Below are 24,183 nucleotides of genomic sequence, written 5' to 3'. Positions count from 1 at the left end.
CTACTATAGTCTACGATTCCATACGACAGTCTACGCTAGCCTATGGCAGGTTTACAGCTCTAGTTGTGAGCGATGGAGGTGGGGTAACAGTTACTGAAATGTTAATGTAAAACACCATAATGCATATATACTAGATACTTAATTAATTATAAGAATCGTGGGATAAGGTAAAACGTAGTCTTCATTGAGTGTGACGATCAATAGTGTCCCTTTCCAATAATGGTGCATGGTTTAATGTTTCAATAGTGTCGGACTATTTATCAGTTTGTAAAAATTACGTTAACATAAGACGAATACGAAGCTTCAGTTTTGTAAATGTTATAATTGTATCCATACAGCTAAACAATAAAGACGTGGGGATTGTGATTTCGTGATTTCTACCAAGTAGGTAGAATAATTTCTCTTGTCCTTTTCGCTACTGATTAAGTACCAGAATTACATGGCTAGTATTCTTTATATGAAAAACTCCCCTGGGGCAATATGTAAAGTCTTTAACTCTCATTATACGAAGACGTATCGTATAACACGTGTGCCCCTGGTGCCTTTGAATGTGCAACGTACTAACAGCGATCGTGAATGTAACATTGTATGCCACAGAATTAGCTAACAAAACAATAAAATCATTAAAAATAAACACGCGAAGCTCAAAAGACCATGGAAGTCACTATTATAAGTGTCTTCAGCAGACTGCGTCCTCCTTGGATTAATTTCGTTAAAATGTGTTGTTTTTAACTATGCTGTTCGCTTTTACTGAAAGCTTATTAAGTTGAATGTAAACATTCTCCGACCACGTTAGAATATTTGTAACCAGCACGTCTTAGAATTCATTTCTTGAGAGCTTCAGATAATGTCCTGTGACTAATTCCATTAACGACAGTAAAAATTTGTCGTGAATATAATCATAACTGAGAGTTTTTATAAACTGGAAGCAGATAATTAGGGCAGCATAATTTTGTCTATGATATAGATGTATATCGAAATCGTCAGCACTGTGCTGAAATGAGCACACAGCTATACTAAGAAGTATTCCCTGTTCAGTTGAGTTTCATGCTGTGGTATCGACTACAAGTAAGGATGTTCTGTGTTCTCCTGCAGATCAACGAGCAAATTCCACAGCAGTATGTGAATTCATCTATGTGTGTCGAATGTTTAGTGGGATGTCGTTATATTTTTAAATCTGTGAGTGTCTTTTGGGATTTTGAGAAATTAACATTCCATTAATGATTCCTAGTCGCCATCACTTTTCTATAACTTAGTGATGCGTTCAACCCAATTGTTAAAGTTGATTATTTTTTACACAGTGCCTTATAAAAGTCCTGTGACCGTTTTTAGCCACTGAATAAAACTGTATGTACTCGTGGCAAGATTTATAAAATTTTTATTTGTTCTTTACAACTCATTTCAAGATGGACTACTTTCAGAAGAATGACACTCATAAATTTTACGAAAAAAGCCATTGTTCTTGCGAATCCCCATTTCAACCACCCTCCAGCTCTTTGGCCTTCCAAAGAACAAAATTTATCTGGTTCTTTCAGTGTTTTATTTCCTCGTCTAATTCACTTAGTATCATGTTCTAACTTTCCATTCGCTTAGTTTACTACTGCTGATGTTCGTTTTGTAAACCTTGCGTAAAGTTCATAGATCGCTGGAGGCGGAAGCGTAAAACCAGCGTACGTAGATAATAAAGCATCGTGGTACCAAAACTTTACTTAACCTGCAACCAAACAAGCCGTTTCAAAAAAGTTAAACAGGGACAACCATGACTGACGTGCATACAATTTGAATAACAAGAGCGACTGACATCATAATCACAGTGATTAGATCGGAGTGTAAGTTGACTGAATTAGTTATGACAATATTTTAAGTAGATTTTTGGCTGGGTTGTAATCATTAACGTGCCGTGGTTTACGGAAAAAGGTCATTCATACGGCATGGAGTAGCAACTGAGTTATCGCGTCGGAGTGTTTAAACATTAGCACTTCTGTGTTCGTTTAAGATAAGGGTATGACGTACCGTATTTACATTCATCTTCAGGATATATTCTACCGCACTCTTCATCCGCACATTACTGTTGACAAAAATGTTTACATGGCATCAATAAATCATCTGAGCTCGATTGATAGTGACCAGAGACTTTGGTTATTCAGCAGTTGGGAGGTCCATGTTCGCTAATGGCAAATGTCAACAGAGAAACAAACCCTCTAACTAGATTTACTTTCATCACGGGGAAAATTTATTTATATGCAAATAGTTTCAGTCTATCTTCACTGAAACAAACAATTTCTTTTTCTTTTTTTTTTTTTACGAATCACAGGAAACGGATATATGACCTTGTCCCGTTCCTTCTAAATAAACATTCGCTTACTGAAATTCTGAATGCCTGAAGTGTATTCAGTGTCTTAATATTCTGCAGAGACAGCTGACGCAGATTTTCAGAAAAACAGGTCTGAAGACACGAAAAATGTGAGAAGAAGGCTGGTGTATCATCAACTTGACGATGTCAATTGGAAGGTTGTGTTGTTCTGTAGTGTGTGCAGCGCGTCACAATGTCCGCAGTAGCTGGTGATGAGATGCGTGTGCATCACCCAATTTGTATCTGGAAATGTACCTCCAAAAGAGGATTGCAATCAGAATTGGAATGTTTGTAGGTCTAGAACTACAAGTGGCCATACGATTGCCGGCAAAGATATGTTAACATTTAATTTTGTTTTGTTGTTGTATGAAGTAGACATGTCGAAAGTAATTGTAAAATTACATCTAGGGTAATACACAACGAAGTAACGAAGTGAATAAAGGATAAAATAAAGGAAATTACTTACTGTCTGTAAACTTTCTTACTAGTGGTTCCATCTTAGTCAATACGGTGGATAGGTGTTAAACACCATATATGCATGAAAAAGGCTTAGAAGCCACTGTGTCTATAAACGTTTGCTGTCTGACAGATACTCACCACGATAATGGCTGAAGACCGCAAAGGGTGATATTCAAGTATAGAATGTTGTAGGTGTGTATAATGAGTTGTCATAAATGTTAGAGAGCTGTTGACAGTCATCTCTTCAAAAGGCCAGGGGCAGTTGGTATATATTGTACGGTTTACACTGCTGTTTAAGGTCGCTAAGTAGATAAAGCCAAACCATTTAACTCACGAATTTTATCTGATACTGAACACTGCATGTCCAGTTGCAGAGCAATCTGATTCAGTTTCAGATGGACTTGCTAAAATGTTGTTTGGGCAAAATTTTTCTTTAGTCCGCATAACATGTATCACATTGTTTATGCCATTTTGTGTTACGGAAGCTGACAATAGTCTTGTAGAAAGCTAAATCAAGGCAACGCAGTTGTTTTAAATAACGCAAGTATATGGGAGTGCATCGCTGAATTGGTAAAGGTCATTATCTTGTAGTCAAGGTCAGCGTTCATTAAGTTCAAAATTTTGCGATATTTGAGTCCCTTTGTTCTCTTTCACCGTCGTATAATACGAATCAAGATTTCATTAAGGTAAGGTAAACAGAACGACTCGTCAGATGTATGTCGGTAAAAAGCGAAGTATGAGTACTGTTTAGCATATTCGTATCACTAGTAACTGGACTGACTGGAAATCACTCAATGGAACGCTAACAAAAAAAAAAAAAAAAAAAAAAAAAAAAAAAAAAAAAAAAAAAAAAAACAGGTGATGTGCCTCTATTCTCAGCTGCTCATACATGAGCTTTCTTTAACTATCGATTTCAATAATCTTCATGTATCATAAAATCGTTCGCAATACGCTGCATGCTAACCTTTCTAGTGTGACAGCAAATGAAACAAAATCCATACTGTGTCACGGTGTCAATAGTAAAATGTTTAAGAAAGTTATCACTAAAATTCTTTGATATACTGTCGTGATGACGCAACGTGATTACAAAAACGTAGGAAGTTGAATAAACTATATCTGTGCATTCTAGTCTTGACTATATAATGCATTTTACTATTGATGGTAGCGATACAGAATGATTTTACTTTCGACGCACAGTAAGAACGTTGTCATACAGTATGTTGTAAATAATTTTCTAATACTGGAAGATAAAAAAGTCCGTAAGTAGCAGGTTCTTCAATTTCTTTTTAATTACGCATGGTAGAGTGACAGGTGCGGTTTGCTCTGCGTACTCCACCACAGTAAGTGTACTTATATTTAAGACTTCCAGATGCATAGCCCTTATTGTGTGTCAGTCATCCCATATTCACAAACGTGGGGAATGTCGATAGCGGAGCAAATAAGTAAGCGCTTTTCAACGGAAGGTAGTGATGAGAAGAAGGGCCGGCGGTCACTACACTCATTGCTCAAGACCACAACAAATCACTTTTGCCGGTCACTACAGGCTACGGCGCTGGAGGTGTACCGTACACAAGGTGACCGCAAAGAGCTGAAGTCGGGCGACGCGGCGGCAGTTTGTGGCTGGTGGCAGGGAGGCTGGAGGCGGCATGCAGCGAGGCCATGCTGCCTGTAGCGGGGGCTGGGGGCGGCTACTCACGGTCCTGTCACATGTGAGCGCCGGCGCGCGCTGCTCGCCACCCGCTGTCGCTGCGCTTGTGTCGACTGAGTAGCCGCCTGGCTGCCGCTCGCTGCGTCCGCCGGCGCACGTAGAACTGCCCGCCAGCCGGAGGCTGCGCGCCCTCGGCGGAGCCAGGCGAGGCGGCGACGCGCCCGCCGAGGTCGACCGAGGGGCGCCGCGCGAGGAGTCGATAGGTGCGCACGCGCGGGGGGTTCCCCCAGCCGGCCGCGGGGCTGGCTGACCGGGCAGCGCGTGGACGGCGCGGCACCGCGGGCTCGCAGCTCGCCACTCGGCTTCCGGCGGCGGCGCCGTGGTCAGACGCCGCGTGGCCAGCCGCAGGGTGAGGCCACGGGGTGTGCTGCGCCACCGAAGCCCGTACACAGCAGGTACCTGACGCAAGCGCTGCGGTACCCCGCTAGCCGACCACTGTGTGAAGCGACCTTTGCACACACGTACGCAGATGAAACCATGCTCATACGCACCAGTGCGCCACAGACCAAAGCATCGTGCGTAGCGGAGCGTACACTGTGCACCAGTCACATATTGCCGCACCAGCTCTTTCTTGTCCCATTCGTCGAAGGTGTTGTTTTGGTCCCCAGCTCGAAGACTAATTTGCTACAACCCTCCAGATTATCCACTGCCAGTCCCCTTATTTCAGCATGACTACTGCATCGTCCTTGCTGTATTCGTCCCTCTTCAATATTTACTCCTCACACTTCTCTCCATTACCAAACCCACGAGTCCTTCATGCTTTCCAGTCAACAGATTCCTTCCTTTAGCCAAGTTGTGCCGTCACTGTATTTCTTCCCTAGTACAATTCAGTACTTCCTCATCACCTACTGAATCTACCTACCTAATAATCAGTATTCTTCTGTACCATCATATTTCAATAGCCTCTTTTCTGGACTGCTTATCGTCCACGTATCGCTTCGGTACACAAGTACTTAACTTCAGCAAACCTTTTCTAACACTCAAGTTTCGTATCATATGGTAAGAAACGCCTCTTTTTCAAAACTGCTTTCGTGCTGCAGCGAGACTGCATTTTGTATCCTCTCTACTCCAGCCGTCATGAATTATTTTTGTGCCCAGACAGCAAAACCCAACCACTGATTTAGGGTCTCATTTCCCAATCCTAGCCGGTTGCTGTGGCCGAGTGGTTCTAGGAGCTTCAGTCCGGAACCGCGCTGTTGCCACGGTTGCAGGTTCGAATCCTGCCCCGGGCATGGATGTGTGTGATGTCATTAGGTTAGTTAGATTTATGTAGTTCTAAGTCTAGGGGACTGATGATCTCAGATGTTAAGTCCCATAGTGCTTAGAGCCATTTGAACCATTTTCCTAATCCTATTCCTTCAGCAACACTTCACTTAATTCGTCTACACTGCACTGTCCTTCTTTTAGTTGGGTTGATGTTTAACTTCCAACATCTTTTCAAGACACTATCCATCCCACTCATCTGCTCTTACAAGTCGTTTCTAGTCCCTCCAACTCCTTTGGCATCTCTACCCGAATTACTGTGTCATCAGAAAAACTCAAACTTTATGTTTCTTCTCCCTGTTCTTGAATCCCCTCGCCACTGATTGCTCAATGTACACACTGTATGACATCGAGGATAGGTTACAACACTGACTTCCTCCTTTCTCAGTTACTGCTATCGTTTCATGTCCATCGTCTCTTTCAACTGCAATCACATTTCTCTGTAAGGTGTGTACAACCTTTCACTCCTGTTGTTCCGTGTGGATCATTAACGATACGCGGCAAGAAAGAATATTCGTGTCGTGGTTATGACGCCTATGGATGTAAAACAATAAAAGTTTTGAGGGACGGCTGTAACCAGTCGCCTTTCGTCACGGTTGAACTTCTGTGTTGCTATCACCAGATTCACGCCGCCTAGCATGTCAGTGGTTCCACACACCATTACGGGGATCATTATCTACCTGTGGCAAGAAACAAAAATCGAAACAAGTAATAGCTGAAAGATTAAACCTTTATGATCAAATAACGCAGTCAAGTCGACATTCTGCTGTAAATACGAGGGTCGCTCAATAAGCAACATAACACTTCTTTTAATTCAGGATTCGAATACACCATATAATTCTCCTCCCCCTGCCCCTTCGAATGGTAAACCATATTTTTCAACATCATCTCCGTTCAATGCCACAGGCTTACGCCAACTTACTTGTAGGGCCTGCATGTTTGCATGGTACCACTCTACTGGTTGACGTCGGCATCGACGTCTTGCTGCATCAGTAACCTTCCCACCATCAACGTACTGCTTCTTTCGGAGTCAATTCTTTTTTGGAATGGTCCTTTGTTATTCTTTATGCTCATGTGAAAGGTGGCGAGTTCCACAACTGGTGCACCAGTGTGTCAGCGCTACCGACAGAGACGTCCAGTTGAGCAGAGAGATGTCTGTTTGTGATCCGTCGATCACCCCCAATGACAGTGTCCACATGTTCGAACGTTGGATGGGTCACAGCTTTGTGCGGTCGGCCGGCACACGGGAGACTGGACAGGTTTGCACAGCCTTGTTGTGACTATGATTGACGTCTCGCCCAACGACTCATCGTGCTTTTGTTCGCTGCCAACCCTCCGTAGACATTCCGCAAGCGCCCAGGAATAAATGCGATGCTCTGGTTTTCCTCCAAAAGAAACTCAGTGCTTGAAACGCACTTCCGTTACGGACGCCGTTCTGAAGGCTACGTACAGCTCCGCCCCCCAGTCGGAACGTCAGGAAACTACGGCGACCGAAGCGGGAATATTTCACAATGCCCCACCACAAACTCCCTACTTTTTTGACCAAAATGTATTGTTTTACTTACGGAACGCCTCTCGTAATTGCAAATACCGAGCCACATTTAGTGGTTGTTCGTTTCAGTTTTTTGAATTCTTGTTACAGCTACTCACTGACTCTCACTAAGTGTTTGACCCGCTAGGGGGAATCCGAGCATTCCAACTTCTGTTCATCAACCTTCGAAACGCTGCAAGTTTCGTAGGCTAACGTTTCAAATACTCACTGGTTACTGACGTTCAGGAACGGTGTTCAAACTGTCGTGTGATGAAAAGTGCCTTAGAGATGCTACTGACCTCTTATGGAATTCTTTTAGCGGAGGAAGATGAAGCGTTTTGTGTGAGAGACACAGACAAACATTCCAGAAGAGCTGATTGCCCGTTTATCTAAAAACAGAATTCATCATATGGCAATCTGAACACCGTCTCTGAAGATAACTACTGTCAAAACCTTCGCCGTCACCTTTCGAGAAGTACCCTATATCTGTGACTTTTTGTCAGATAAAACTCTTTCCAAAATGAATTTTAACTCTTCAGCAGAGTCTGTGATATATTAAACTTCGTGACAGATCAGAACTGTGTGCCGGAGCGGGACTAGAACCTGGGTCCTTTCCATAACGTGTAGAAGCACCCTGTCGGCCTACATCCGTTGTGTAGGGAGTCCAGTTCCGCAAGGCTGGAAAAGAGTCTGCAGGAAGTGAAGCTGTGGGGCCGGACCGCTAGTCGTGCTCAGGTAGCTCAGTCGGCTAAGCCCTCGTCCCTTGTAGACAAAAGCCACAAGTCTGTGTCTCAGTCAGGCAGCTAATTGTAATCTCCCAAGAAATTTAAAAAAAGGAAGCGTTCCTTTTATGTCTCCCGAGTCCTTCGAAATGCTGTATACGTAGTTTCTTTACACACTGCATACTGTAGACTAGTGATGCGTTTTAAATCGGCAGACATGCAACAGCATGCTTACCAATATGTTCCAAAATGCCTCTCATAAAAACGGGATTATTCCCTGTTTCTTACCTCGCTTCGTATTTCTTATAGCAAGGGAGAGCCAAGCGTTCTGGATATTCCTTGGAGAAGGGACAATTTTTCACTATCCCACAGTACAGCGTCAAAATACAAATATTACACATTTCCTCCTTATTAGGAAAAGTAAACAAATCGCTTGGCTCTTTTTGCAGTTGATGTGGTCTACAGAGGGCTATGAGGGGCTTATGGAGGCACTATTAGTTCATAGGCGACTCCTTAGAAACTCCCAAAACAAGGTAGTTTTACCATTTTTGGTACCAGAACTGGCCCACAGATTGTAAGATGCCTCTGCACAGCTAATGGCTGAACTTTTTACGAAGCATTCCGAAGATCCATTTCGAAAAACCTTGAAAATTTTCTAGATAAACTTTTCCTATTCCTAGTACAGAGGTTCGAGGTTATTAGCTCATGGGCGATTCCTTACAGATCCCTAAGCAAAGTGTGTTTTTACCTGAATACGTAAAATACGCAGGTTAAATGCGATGTAAGAAGAAAACATAGTTTATAGAGCGACGTAGCTCAATGAAATGTGCTGGAAAGTGTCTCTGTTATCATCGAAAGAGTCCTGAAAAACCCATGTAGTACTACTGAAGCATATGAAAATTTTTTCTGCTCCCAAAATCCAGCCTGCGGTACAAAATTAGTTTTGTGTATCCTCGATTTCACGTTAGTAAGTAAACTATAAGAAATTTTCTTACACGTGATGTTCTTTTCATTTAAGTGGCATGCCGTTCTGTAGCGGATAACAGGAGGGAACTAAAGGAAAGGTGCTGCTACTAGAGTATGAAAAAGACGAATATACTGCTGATCAAAAGGCTCTAACTGCAAAGTGCTGAATAAGCTGACTCATTCTATCTTCCCCAGCACCTTTACAAAGCTTCCCAAATGGTTTGGCATGCGAACATATTCGCACTCTTTTGTGCTAAGACAAAAGGAGGCTGTGGGAGTGGGAAAGAGACAATGACAACTAGGAACAGAGAGAGGCAGTGATAATGAGAAGATACAGCCCTAGTGGGAAGGAATGATGAGACAGCAGTAATGAGACAGAGCAAGAAGGAGACAGTGACAGTGGAAGGAGACAGCAGTGGTAGGGCAGAACGACGGCGACTGTGCATGTGAAACAGTGACAGAGAGACACAAAGATAATAACAATGAGTTGGGCTGAATGTGTAAGCGAGAGTGGACAGATGAGAGTGGATGGGTGTGAGGGACTTACAGCGACGGACTAGTGGATGTTGGCGAGTTCCAGTTAAGGGAGGTTGTCGGATGAGAGATGAGTGGCACTTTAGAAAGAGCGCGAGTTTATTCACATGCCAAAGTTTTTGGGAATGATTTTAAAGGTGATGAAGAAGGTAGAATCAATCAGCTCCTACCCCACTTCACGCTCAGACTTTTAACGAGGATCATATTTTTTTTTTTTTTTTTTTTTTTTTTTTGTACTCAGACATGAGCATTTTTCCATTAGTAGTAATTTTCATCAAACAATTTAGATGTCACTGGGGCTTGTTGTGGCCTGGACCATCACTGGTCCTACAAAACGGTTCAGTACACAGAACGTAATCTCTCCCAAATAATTACATACCTTTACCGGGATCGCTTACGGGCTACACACGTTTGCTTAATCAACTAGAACGCGTCGTAAAGTTGGTACTAGCGTCTTCGTCTCATAAATAAAGCTCCGGTTATCTCTGTTTTTACGACAATCAGCATTTGATGGCACATCTCCGTGAACCAAAGATGGTTCATCTCTGTCTCTCTCTCTCTCTCTCTCTCTCTCTCTCTCCCTGCCTCCCCAAATACAAGCTGATCACAACGTGTTTCATACAGGAATTAGAGTTTTTGTTAAAGATTCTCATTATACATAATTTTGATGAATTTCAATCATAAAAAAGATCAACTTTACAGTCACTGTGTGAACTTTATCGTTGGTAAATTGAGCGATAGCATACTCTGGGAGTTATGTTTTGAGCTAGTAATCGAAGTTTTATGAGTCCTGGAACGAAAGCAGCCATTATTTAAACATTCAATAAAATATCATCAGCAACTGCGACCTACGACTACGGTCTACGGCGCCTTTCCACGGCTCGCGTGGCTGCCTCCTTCCCCCCCCCCCCCCCCCCCCAGGTTAGAGGTTGACTATGATTGACGTCTCGCCCAACGACTCATCGTGCTTTTGTTCGCTGCCAACCCTCCGTAGACATTCCGCAAGCGCCCAGGAATAAATGCGATGCTCTGGTTTTCCTCCAAAAGAAACTCAGTGCTTGAAACGCACTTCCGTTACGGACGCCGTTCTGAAGGCTACGTACAGCTCCGCCCCCCAGTCGGAACGTCAGGAAACTACGGCGACCGAAGCGGGAATATTTCACAATGCCTCACCACAAACTCCCTACTTTTTTGACCAAAATGTATTGTTTTACTTACGGAACGCCTCTCGTAATTGCAAATACCGAGCCACATTTAGTGGTTGTTCGTTTCAGTTTTTTGAATTCTTGTTACAGCTACTCACTGACTCTCACTAAGTGTTTGACCCGCTAGGGGGAATCCGAGCATTCCAACTTCTGTTCATCAACCTTCGAAACGCTGCAAGTTTCGTAGGCTAACGTTTCAAATACTCACTGGTTACTGACGTTCAGGAACGGTGTTCAAACTGTCGTGTGATGAAAAGTGCCTTAGAGATGCTACTGACCTCTTATGGAATTCTTTTAGCGGAGGAAGATGAAGCGTTTTGTGTGAGAGACACAGACAAACATTCCAGAAGAGCTGATTGCCCGTTTATCTAAAAACAGAATTCATCATATGGCAATCTGAACACCGTCTCTGAAGATAACTACTGTCAAAACCTTCGCCGTCACCTTTCGAGAAGTACCCTATATCTGTGACTTTTTGTCAGATAAAACTCTTTCCAAAATGAATTTTAACTCTTCAGCAGAGTCTGTGATATATTAAACTTCGTGACAGATCAGAACTGTGTGCCGGAGCGGGACTAGAACCTGGGTCCTTTCCATAACGTGTAGAAGCACCCTGTCGGCCTACATCCGTTGTGTAGGGAGTCCAGTTCCGCAAGGCTGGAAAAGAGTCTGCAGGAAGTGAAGCTGTGGGGCCGGACCGCTAGTCGTGCTCAGGTAGCTCAGTCGGCTAAGCCCTCGTCCCTTGTAGACAAAAGCCACAAGTCTGTGTCTCAGTCAGGCAGCTAATTGTAATCTCCCAAGAAATTTAAAAAAAGGAAGCGTTCCTTTTATGTCTCCCGAGTCCTTCGAAATGCTGTATACGTAGTTTCTTTACACACTGCATACTGTAGACTAGTGATGCGTTTTAAATCGGCAGACATGCAACAGCATGCTTACCAATATGTTCCAAAATGCCTCTCATAAAAACGGGATTATTCCCTGTTTCTTACCTCGCTTCGTATTTCTTATAGCAAGGGAGAGCCAAGCGTTCTGGATATTCCTTGGAGAAGGGACAATTTTTCACTATCCCACAGTACAGCGTCAAAATACAAATATTACACATTTCCTCCTTATTAGGAAAAGTAAACAAATCGCTTGGCTCTTTTTGCAGTTGATGTGGTCTACAGAGGGCTATGAGGGGCTTATGGAGGCACTATTAGTTCATAGGCGACTCCTTAGAAACTCCCAAAACAAGGTAGTTTTACCATTTTTGGTACCAGAACTGGCCCACAGATTGTAAGATGCCTCTGCACAGCTAATGGCTGAACTTTTTACGAAGCATTCCGAAGATCCATTTCGAAAAACCTTGAAAATTTTCTAGATAAACTTTTCCTATTCCTAGTACAGAGGTTCGAGGTTATTAGCTCATGGGCGATTCCTTACAGATCCCTAAGCAAAGTGTGTTTTTACCTGAATACGTAAAATACGCAGGTTAAATGCGATGTAAGAAGAAAACATAGTTTATAGAGCGACGTAGCTCAATGAAATGTGCTGGAAAGTGTCTCTGTTATCATCGAAAGAGTCCTGAAAAACCCATGTAGTACTACTGAAGCATATGAAAATTTTTTCTGCTCCCAAAATCCAGCCTGCGGTACAAAATTAGTTTTGTGTATCCTCGATTTCACGTTAGTAAGTAAACTATAAGAAATTTTCTTACACGTGATGTTCTTTTCATTTAAGTGGCATGCCGTTCTGTAGCGGATAACAGGAGGGAACTAAAGGAAAGGTGCTGCTACTAGAGTATGAAAAAGACGAATATACTGCTGATCAAAAGGCTCTAACTGCAAAGTGCTGAATAAGCTGACTCATTCTATCTTCCCCAGCACCTTTACAAAGCTTCCCAAATGGTTTGGCATGCGAACATATTCGCACTCTTTTGTGCTAAGACAAAAGGAGGCTGTGGGAGTGGGAAAGAGACAATGACAACTAGGAACAGAGAGAGGCAGTGATAATGAGAAGATACAGCCCTAGTGGGAAGGAATGATGAGACAGCAGTAATGAGACAGAGCAAGAAGGAGACAGTGACAGTGGAAGGAGACAGCAGTGGTAGGGCAGAACGACGGCGACTGTGCATGTGAAACAGTGACAGAGAGACACAAAGATAATAACAATGAGTTGGGCTGAATGTGTAAGCGAGAGTGGACAGATGAGAGTGGATGGGTGTGAGGGACTTACAGCGACGGACTAGTGGATGTTGGCGAGTTCCAGTTAAGGGAGGTTGTCGGATGAGAGATGAGTGGCACTTTAGAAAGAGCGCGAGTTTATTCACATGCCAAAGTTTTTGGGAATGATTTTAAAGGTGATGAAGAAGGTAGAATCAATCAGCTCCTACCCCACTTCACGCTCAGACTTTTAACGAGGATCATATTTTTTTTTTTTTTTTTTTTTTTTTTTTTGTACTCAGACATGAGCATTTTTCCATTAGTAGTAATTTTCATCAAACAATTTAGATGTCACTGGGGCTTGTTGTGGCCTGGACCATCACTGGTCCTACAAAACGGTACAGTACACAGAACGTAATCTCTCCCAAATAATTACATACCTTTACCGGGATCGCTTACGGGCTACACACGTTTGCTTAATCAACTAGAACGCGTCGTAAAGTTGGTACTAGCGTCTTCGTCTCATAAATAAAGCTCCGGTTATCTCTGTTTTTACGACAATCAGCATTTGATGGCACATCTCCGTGAACCAAAGATGGTTCATCTCTGTCTCTCTCTCTCTCTCTCTCTCTCTCTCTCTCCCTGCCTCCCCAAATACAAGCTGATCACAACGTGTTTCATACAGGAATTAGAGTTTTTGTTAAAGATTCTCATTATACATAATTTTGATGAATTTCAATCATAAAAAAGATCAACTTTACAGTCACTGTGTGAACTTTATCGTTGGTAAATTGAGCGATAGCATACTCTGGGAGTTATGTTTTGAGCTAGTAATCGAAGTTTTATGAGTCCTGGAACGAAAGCAGCCATTATTTAAACATTCAATAAAATATCATCAGCAACTGCGACCTACGACTACGGTCTACGGCGCCTTTCCACGGCTCGCGTGGCTGCCTCCTTCCCCCCCCCCCCCCCCCCCAGGTTAGAGGTTCGAGTCCTCCCTCGGGCATGGGTGTGTGTGTTATCCTTAGCGTAAGTTAGCTTAAGTTAGATTAAATAGCGTGTAAGCCAAGGACCGATGACGTCAGCTGTTTGGTTCCGTAGGAACATACAGGAACATGTAACAAATTTCCAGTTTCGTGTCATAATGACCATACATGACGGGAGAATCAGAAACTATAAGAAGCATGAGGATGCAGAAAGCATGGAAACCGTTGAGCTACAGACACAGAACGTACATCCACAGCACACCTGATTTGTAACACAAAAAGTGTTGTGATTATCTGTCCACTGCTAAAGGACTCTGAATTACTCGCCCTAACGGATTTTTGATAGAAGACTGCCAAGGGGAGGTAAAAATGAGAAGAAGATTGAATAACCAGTAAAAGAGTAACATTGTACGAGTCTGAGAGTGGAGTGTCAGAAGCTTTAAAGCAGGAGAAAAGCTAGAAAATCGGAAAAGGGAAATGAGTCATCTCATCGAAAGTAAATGGAAGGAAATAAGGGTTTCTTATCAGGCGAATAACTGTGATTATCAAGAGCGGTAGGGAATCTATTAAAGTAAATAGGATCCGTTATGGACAGGAAGGTAGAGCAGAGAGAGAGAGAGTGTGTTAATGTCAACAGTACGGTGATCATCTGAATGGACACTAAGACAACGCCAACAACAACAGTTCAGGTATACATGTTGATGTCGCAAGAAGATGATACAAAGTTTAAAGTACATGGGTATGCTGAGTGGGCAGACCAGTAGGTAAACGGTCCATTATAATCATAGGAGATTGGAATTTGACAGTAGGGTATGGAACACAAGAAGGAGTTACGGTAGGGTCTGTGCCTGATAACAGGAATGAGAGAGGAGTAACACTGAATTCCGCAATAAACTAGAGCTAGTGACAGCGAATAGACTGGTCAAAAATCACAGGACGTGGAGGCATACATGGAAAATGTCTGGAGACATGTGAATATTCCAGCTGGATGATATCGTGGTCAGACACTGGAATTTATGACGCAGGAAAGAGCAGAAACAAATTCGGATCATAGTTCTCTAGTGATGAAACGAACCCGAAAATTAAGAGAATCATCCTGAAGATTCAATGAGGAAAGAAGTCTGACAGTGAATCACTGAGAAATGGTGAGATATATTCGAAGTTCTGTGACGCTGTAGATACTGCAGTAATGAATACCGAGTCGGCAGTTAGGGTGAAGAGGAATGGGTATCACAAAGAAGGACAGCCCCAGAGGTTGACTGACAAAAATGTGTAGAAGGAAGGTAGTTGTCAAGTAATCTTTGGTAAGAGATGAAATACTTCAACTGATTGACGCAAGAAGAAGTTACAAAAATGACCAGGGAAGGACAGGAATACAGAGCTACGTCACTAAATGACTAAGGAATGAAATATATAGGAACTAAAAGCAAGCGAGCGTGGAGTGGTTAAAAAAAAAATTAAGAACAACCTACGGTGAAATTAAAAATAAGTGCTACAACATTAACGTCTATTATCATTTTTCTCAATGAATGGGCGTATTTTTTCTCATGTAGACCGACTGTCCTCGAGTGTGGACTTTCTTGGTTTTAGTTTTAAAACCACGTCGCACTACCTAGCAAAGAACGAATCATGTGTTAGTTTTAAGCTGGCCGTACGCGTAGATCAGTGACTGCCATAAATCTAATACGTATGCCAATAATTATTAAGCCTAAATATAACACTGAGAAGCTACGTTTTTTACCTAACGTGCAGTAGCTATTCTATACGTTGAGAATTACCGGTACGGTCGCAGGCTCGAATCCTGCCTCGGGCATGGATGCGTGTGATGTCCTTAGGTTAGTCAGGTTTAAGTAATTATAAGGGGAATGATCACCTCAGATGTTAAGTCCCATAGTGTTCAGAGCCATTTGAACTATTTTGACAAATAGCCGAGAGAGATTCAGAAAATATCGCTCTTGTGAAAATCAGCTGCTATTTATTCTAACGAAGTAATGAATGTTATCTACAGGGGACTCCGAACTAATTCCAAACTTTTAGATTTCCAGAATGCTTCTGTCGCCGTTCCTCACAAGCGACTTCTAAATTGCGTGGCTACGGAGTGTCGCCTGAGTTGAGTGACTGGATTAGTGATTTGCTGTGAGAAAGTTTACAGTTTGCAAAAACTGATGGAAAGTTATCGAGTAAAACAGAAGTACTACCTGCCGTTGCCCAATGAAGTGATACAGAACCTCTGTTTTTCCTGGCGTATATTAGCGACAGAGGAGACAATCGGAGTAGCCCTCTTAGATTGTTTGCAGATGATGCTGTCATTTACCGTCATCATTCTTTGCAGATGAAGCTGTTATTTACCGTCATGATTTTTTTGCAGATGATGTTGTCACTTACTGTTATGTAATGTCATCAGATGATCAAAACGAATTGAAAATTATTTAGCGATGATACCTGTATGGTACAAAAAGTGGCATTTGACTCTAAATCACGAGAAGTGTGAGTCATCCACATGACCACTAAAAAGAATCCACTAAATTTCAGCTGCACTATACGTCATAAAAATCTAAAATGTAATCTCAACTAAATACTTAGGGAGTATAATCACGAGTAATTTGAAATGGAACGATCAAATAGATAATGTTGTGGAGAAAGCAAACCGAAGAAGAGCTTTGTTGGCAGAGCACTTAGGAAACGTAACTGCTTTACTGAAGGGACTGCTTACACTGCGCATGTCCGCCCTAGTCTAGAGTGCTGCTGTGTAGTGTGGGACGGGGATCAGATAAGACTGACGGAGGATATTGAAAAAAGTCAAAGAGGCGTAGCTCTTTCTGTATTATCGTGAAATTAGGGGAGAAAGTGCCATGTGTATGATACACGAATTGAGGTGGCAGTCGTTAAAACAAAGGCGTTTTTCGCTGCAACTTGACCTTCTCGTGTGGCCGGCCGCGGTGGTCTAGCGGTTCTAGGCGCTCAGTCCGGAAGCGCGCGACTGCTACGGTCGCAGGTTCGAATCCTGCCTCGGGCATGGATGTGTGTGATGTCCTTAGGTTAGTTAGGTTTAAGTAGTTCTAAGTTCTAGGGGACTGATGACCACAGATGTTAAGTCCCATAGTGCTCTGAACCAATTGACCTCCTCGTGAAATTTCAGTCACCAACTTTCACCTCATTGAGTGAAAATATTTTATTGGCGCCCGCCTACATAGGAAGAAATGATTATGATGATAAAATAAGGGAAATCAGAGCTAGCCTGGAAAGATTGAACTGGTCGTTTCTCCAAGGTGCTGTTCTACAGTGGAACGGTAGACAAATAAATTAAAGGTAGTAGTAGCAGTAGCTTTATTCACTCGTAGATCTCTTTTTACAAGGATATAGGACATGTCAAAGTATTTACAAATTTAGATCAATTTATAATAAGCTAATTCGTTTACACATATATCTACAGACTTCTAGTTAGAGACAATCATTAGATTTACTCCTGATATACAATACTTTTTTACACATAAATTATTAAACACCGTAATGCCATATTGTTAACTCATATCTGAGTATCAGTCACTGCAAACATTATTACACATTTTGTTTCATTACATTTCACTCACTACACACACACACACACACACACACACACACACACACACACACACACACACACACACACACACACACTGGTGATCTCTGTGCCATTTTCTGCACCGCAGCTTCCCATTTGCTATCCTGAAAAACTAAGTCATCATCCCTCCATAATGAGTGAGACGTTGAGCTTAGGAAGAGGAAGAGGTGTTAGTATTGTGCTATGTGTAGCTTGGGGATAAGTATTTATAGAAAGGAAAAAAAGGAGGAAAAAACATAAAATGAGGGTCTCATGTGGAATTTTGGATATTTTGTTATCATTATCATTATTTTTATTCATTTGTGTAAATTTTTTATCAAACTCTTACTCTGTTTCAGCTAAATAATACTTCAATGAATAAAATGCCTTTTTAAATAAGTTTATATTTGCAATTTCTTGAATCTCCTTTGGTAATTTATTGTACAGTTTTACTCCTTGTCAGAAAATGCCGTTTTGAGTTTTGCGTTTATTTTTCCTTGGTAAATGTAAGTTAAGTCTATCACTTGTTGCATTGTCATTGAGAGAGCTGTTTGTTTAGTAATTACCAATGTTATTTTTGCTGTGTACAACTGACAGGTATATATATTCACATGAAGCAGTTAAAATCCCCAGTGTTCTGAACAGATCTTTACAATGAGCTCGGCTAGTATTTTTGGTTATTATTCTTATGGCTCTTTTCTGGAGTTTGAACATTGTGTTCATATTTTGTGCATTTGTTCCCCAAAAAAGAATTCCATAGCTAAGAACTAAGTGTATATATGAATAATATTTAACGAAATGACACTGCATGTTACACACTGATGATAGGATTCTAGGGGCATAATGTGCTGATGACATTCTGTTTGCAAGTACCTTTGTGTGTTCCCACCACTACAACTGAGAATCAATGTTCATTCCTACAAATTTTGCATTTGTTACAGAGTCTATAGATGTGCCATCTACATTTAATTTAACATTTTTCCTCTTCAAACTGAAACTCATAGCATTAGTTTTCTTTATCTTCAATGTCACTTTATTGCTTATTGACCAATCATAAACTTCCTTGAGAGTTTCATTTGCTTCTCGGAAGGAGTTCTCTTGTTTTCTCAATGACTATAATATTGTTGTCATCAGCAAAGAGGATTTTTCCACCATGAGTAACTCTACCGGGAAAGTCATTAATGTATATCAGTAACACTATTGGTCCTAACATGTTACCTTGCAAAATCTCTATATTAATCTATTTTGTTTCTGATCAGTGTTTCACTAAATGTTTGGATATATTTGAAGTATGTGTTATCATTACTCTTTGTACCATATCTCTTAGGTATGATCCAAAGCAGTCAAGGCTACCCCTCTTATTCCTAATGCTTCTAGTTTATTTAATAGAATCTTGTAGTTTACTATATCAAACGCCTTAGAAAGATCCAAAAATATGCCTGTGATACACTCATATTTATAAAGGGCATCAAGTACAACGTTTGTGAATTCTACTATGGCTGTCTCCGTATTTTACCACTTCAGAAACTAAACTGTGATTTGCTTAAATGATTGTATTTATTGAGGTAATTCATTAATATGTCTTTGATAATTGCTTCTATTTCTTTTGAGAATGCTGAAAGCAGGAAAATGTGTCAGTAACTTTCTATGCCTTTTGCATTACCTTTCTTAAGCAAAGGTACAAATCTTGCCTTTTTAACCGCTCTGGAAATGTCCCTGATGTGAAGGATTCATTTATTATATTTCTTAAGGGGCCTTGTATAATCCCTGTGTATTGATTCAGTACACACATCGGTACTTCATCTAAGCCTACTGACTTTTATATTTTAGTTTTTGATTTGTTTTACTGACTTTATTCTCTGTGAATCGAAGTAACATCATTGCATTTAGTGCAACATTATTTACAGGTGTTATATTTGTTTGAGGGAATTTTTGCTGTAACTTCTCTGCAATACTTGAAAAATGCTCTTTGACATAGTTTGCTAAGTGCTGTGGATCATTTATTACTTTGTCCCTCTCCCTGATCAGTATGTTATTCTGCATTTGTTTGCCTCTCCCTGTTTCCTTTTTTATAACATCCCAGACTGCTTTGCTTTTATTCCCTGCATTATATGTTATTTGGTCTTTAAATGACTTTTTTGAAGCAATCAGCACCTTCCTATAAATCTTTTTGTATCTGTGATAGAAATTTAAGAATTCTGGTTGATTTTGAATCTTTTTCATGGAACTTACGGGTTTAAGTGTTTGGGAGGACTTCTTAATACCTGTTGTCATCCATTTGTTTTTGTGAGATGGTGATACAGACATGCATACTATTGGAAATGGATTTCAAAGTTCAGTTTAAATAATGTGGAGAATTTAATGTTCACATTGGTTTGCTTATACACTTCATCCCAGCTGTGTTTTACTAGTTCCTTTGTAAAATCTTTTATTTTGGTTTCTGATAGATGTCGTTTGTAGGCTTGTAGTTTAGGGAATGATTCGATGTCTGACTTAACTGTTGTTATTTGACAGAGATGGTCTGATAGTCTGAGGTCTTTTACAGCTACATTACATGTTTCCCTGTCCATATTTGTGGCCACATGGTCAATTACTGATGAAGTAATTGTGATAACCCTTGTTGCACCATTGACCAATAGGAACATGCCAAAACTTTGAAGGATGTTTATGAACGTGCTGCTGAATTCATTTCTGAAGTTAGTGTTGATGTTAATGTCCCCACACAGACCTATGTTGACTTTGTACTTGTTACTTTGTCTAGAACTTCTGTTAATTTATTGTCCACACTACCACTGGGAGATCTGTACACACACAAAACGATTAATTTCTTGGTGATATGAAGCCCTGTTTATTCAATAGCTTATATTTGAAATTGTTTCTATTCACTTACAGTACTGAGGTCATGTCTTTGTTTTGAACTGTTTTCCTTTTCTAATATAAATGCATGATCCTCCTTCCCTTGAAGCAGTTCTGCAGTAAGAATTTGCCTTTTCATACAATGATAATACTACACGTTAGATTTCTCTGTCTGTACACCAGCACCCAGTAATACAAAATAGTGTGCAGTTCAAAGACTGGAGCTCAATTTCTAATAGTTGAATTTTATTTTTTATTGGTTGCATTTTATGATGGTGGATTGTTAAGTCTGTGAAATGTCGCATATTACACTTTCCAATGGTTTCTTTTTCTTTGTGACATCTGGTATATGTGATATTTGAAGTGTTAAAATCTGTCTTGTGAGTGACTTTTTCAGTATTTTTGAAAGTGCTGGAGATACTCTTTAGGTAGGGAACCTGTTGTCTGGATTTAACCTAAAAAAGACCTACTTTTCGTACCTATGACAACAGGTATTTGACCATGTGCGGCCCAAGGGCCACCCCCTATACTTTCATGAATCAGCTGTACCAATCTTCCCTTCCCAGTCCTGTTTAGGTGTAGGCCGTGCCTAGTGAAGCCCCACCTGTTGATAGTTCCGACGGTCACCAGAGAAACATGAGCAAATCTGACTGATCTCAGAGACATCCCCAACCCCACATTGATTTGCCTCACAGCTCCATCAAGATGTGGTCGATCGTGATCAGGGAACATCTCAAGAAACTGTACGTTGGTGCCATGAGTCAGGGAAGCTATCTTGTCCAGATCACTAGCTATGTTATATGCCCCATCCCTGTCCAAACTATTTCCCACCCCACCCACTATCACTACATGGTCCTCTTTTGTAAAGTACTTACAAAAAGCCCCTAGGCCCTCTATCACATGACTTAGCCCTGCATTTTGCTTGAAGATACTGGTGGCCTGGTACGCTGTCCCTAAACTTTACTTTAACTGAGGGCCCACACCTCACCCATGGCTACTACCTAGCAGGAGCACTTTCTTCTTCCTAACACTTTGTTCATTCCTAGGGTTCTTGGCCTCGGTGGAAGTGTGCAGCACATTTCCTGCTCCTCTTTCTACCTGAGGCTCGTCTCCGCTTAACTATGGCAGTGGTAGATACCTGTGTTGATAAAACTGTCAGAACGCGTTCTCTTTCTTCCTATCCTCCTACCAGCTGCCAGTTCCCAACCACCCTCCCCTCCCCTCCCCCTATCTCCCTTCATCCTTATGAGTTCCTTCCTTGCTTCCTCCAACTGTGCCTGAAGGGCACGGATTTTCCTTTCCTATTCACCAATCAAATGTTCCTACTGCATACTCTGCAGTTCCAGGAGAGAGCCTCTTCTGTTCTCCCAACATTCTCCTCACTGCATCCCTCCCCCCTCCCCCCCACCAGTGAAAATATTTCCTACAAGATTGGCAACAAATCCCTCTACTCACTACGCTATCACAGCTCCCACACATCTCACTCATGGTCAGTTTCGAAAGAATAATTAAGTTTAAAGAATATTTAAAATTTGTCAATGACGCGAGATTGGCTGTATGTAAACAAAAAACGAAACAAAGGTCTTATGTCCGGTGGTTTTTTTGGTACTTATTTAGAAATACAATGAAAGAAGTTTGAGTTTTTAATTAATTTGCCTTGAGAGAATTTACGTTGTCAAGCGTGTTTGGTCAGGTTTTTAAGCGTTTATAACCCAGATAGTTCTGGCCTAGATCACGCCTATCTAACTAGTAAACAATATGAAATGTGTTAGTTAAATACGATTTGGAAACGTGTCAATTAACCGTCTGCCAGGCAATTCTTCTGAATTGCAGAGTAATCATTGAAGATGTAAAAGTAAGCACTAGACGGGGATGCAGTCTTTAGCCCCTACTGTTCAGTTTATAGGTCGATGAAGCCGATGGCGGAAACAAATGTTTTAGGAGTGCGATTAAAACTCGGGGTGAAACTACACGAATAATAAAATTTCCTGATGGCGTTGCAATATGAATCAGGGCAGAAGATGAATTACAGGACATGTTGAATGGAATGAACAGCCTGATAAGTACAGAATATTCAAAGAAAAATGGAAGCTCCGGGCAGAAATGGGATAAAGGTTAAACTTAATATCATGTACGTAGGTAGATCGGTAGTCGGTACTGCACACAATGATTGATAATACCACAGTCATTTTAACAACTGATATTTATTACGTTTTTTTCACCGAAAAGTAAGTATCCTACATCAAAAAAAGGCAACAGAAGTAATCTTCCCTGATCAGTGTGAACGTCGCAGCACGATGAGTTTTTCGTGATCTGGATCCTGACTCAGGTCCTGACGTTGGTCGTGACGTCATAACTGATGGGTCCCAGAGAGAGCGCTGTTGGTTTCTGGGTGGCTTAGCGAACGGTACAGCATGGTGCAGAGACGGCTGAAGCTCCAACACATAGGACGTCGTAGGCGACCAGGGAGAGGGGCCTGGAGCGAAGCCGCATATGCATCTGGCAGCTGTAGATTTTTTTCCTTTATTGTTATTTCGCTCTCCTCGACCCACGTGGACTGGGGTGGGCTGTCAGTAGTGCAATATTCCGCTCCCTAGACAAGAGAATTAAAAAATGCATAATGAGAATTACAAACAAAATACGGAGCTGTTTTTCTACTTTAAACTAAAAATCATACATGGGCAACTAAAGACGAAAATATATACATTTTAAAAACTCATCACAGGAAGGTGAAATTTTCCCGTTAATAAACACTGGAGATCTGCATTTTCATTTAAAATAAGAAGGACCTCAACGGGATGAGAAGTATTGTCGGAGAAGAGAGTGTATTACATAGGGTTGTGGGTATGGGTGAAAAGATATAAAGTCTCTTCGGCAGGAAAACTGTGGATATGCTAGGTAGAAGTTGAGGTGGATTGTGGAAAAGACCGTCGATGGGAAAGGTAAAGGGTGAGGAGCAGTGTGTCGTTTGGAGAGGGTAGCAGGAAATGGACGGGGACGGATGGAGATGAGAAAGGAGAGAGAGGACGTTTGATGTGGAGCAGGGTAGGCGGGAAACAGTTAAAGTTGCTAGGAGGGATAACATCGGGTCGGATCTCACAGCCTGGGAGAGGGAGCTGGTTGAAGTTGCATCGGGATTAGGCAAAGGAACGGTGGCATGTATTTGTGAAGGCGCGGCAACCTACAAGTTTTGGTGAGCAGAGGGCTTATTCTAGTCTAATTTACGGATAGTATAAGGGATGCGACGTTGCTCGCTATGTTTGAGGAGGGGTTGAAATTTGATGTGATGGTAGAGGATCCATGTGGGGGAAGTTAAACGGATGCGAGATGCGAGACGGAGTGAAACTTGTGCGAAGACTCGGAGCAACTTCTGGAAGTTCGAGCATTTTTATAGCACAGGATGGGTCGCTACAGGAAGATTTTTTCCAAATTCCCCACCACGGGGGCGATCTGGCAGCTGACAAAAACAGTTCTTCGGCCAAAGGTTACAAAAATACTTTGTATAAAAATGTTTAAGTCGTATAAAAGGTGAAATCGGCGGACGATAGAGACTATTTTACAAGCAAACAAGGGATAATAAACGACGATGTATAAAACACAGGTAGATGAAAATACTGACGTGCTTTAAAACTCTTTTGACGATTTTACATTACAATTCTAATACATTCACTCTTTAACGTGAATGACTCCATGCTGTAATTGTGATGCTAGGTGACACACGAGAAAATTGTTCCGTATGACTCAGCTGTGGTGATGGGTATAACGATGAGCCCCTACAGAACAATAGGTAGGGACGAGAAGTCAGAAAATTGGATGCAGGGGAATGAGAAAATTAGAGGATGGTGGGGGTGAGGCCACCGGAGCGTGGACCACGGC

The 24,183-nt window shown here is 41.6% G+C and overlaps 1 protein-coding gene across 1 annotated transcript in view; it reads right to left on the bottom strand.

Annotated features, from left to right (window-relative positions):
* The window catches only part of LOC126335046 (uncharacterized), a 209,240-nt gene extending 204,637 nt beyond the window's left edge, over window positions 1–4,603 (bottom strand). The window contains exon 1 of the mRNA XM_049997917.1: window positions 4,509–4,603. The gene's annotated coding sequence lies outside the window, so the exon portion shown is untranslated. The remainder of the gene's footprint in view (window positions 1–4,508) is intronic.
* Window positions 4,604–24,183: the final 19,580 nt, after the last annotated feature.

Source organism: Schistocerca gregaria, chromosome 2, assembly GCF_023897955.1.
Source record: "Schistocerca gregaria isolate iqSchGreg1 chromosome 2, iqSchGreg1.2, whole genome shotgun sequence".
In the NCBI taxonomy this organism is placed as follows: domain Eukaryota; kingdom Metazoa; phylum Arthropoda; class Insecta; order Orthoptera; family Acrididae; genus Schistocerca; species Schistocerca gregaria.
Note: the sequence above shows the minus strand (reverse complement) of the source record. Positions and strands in the feature narration are given on the sequence as shown.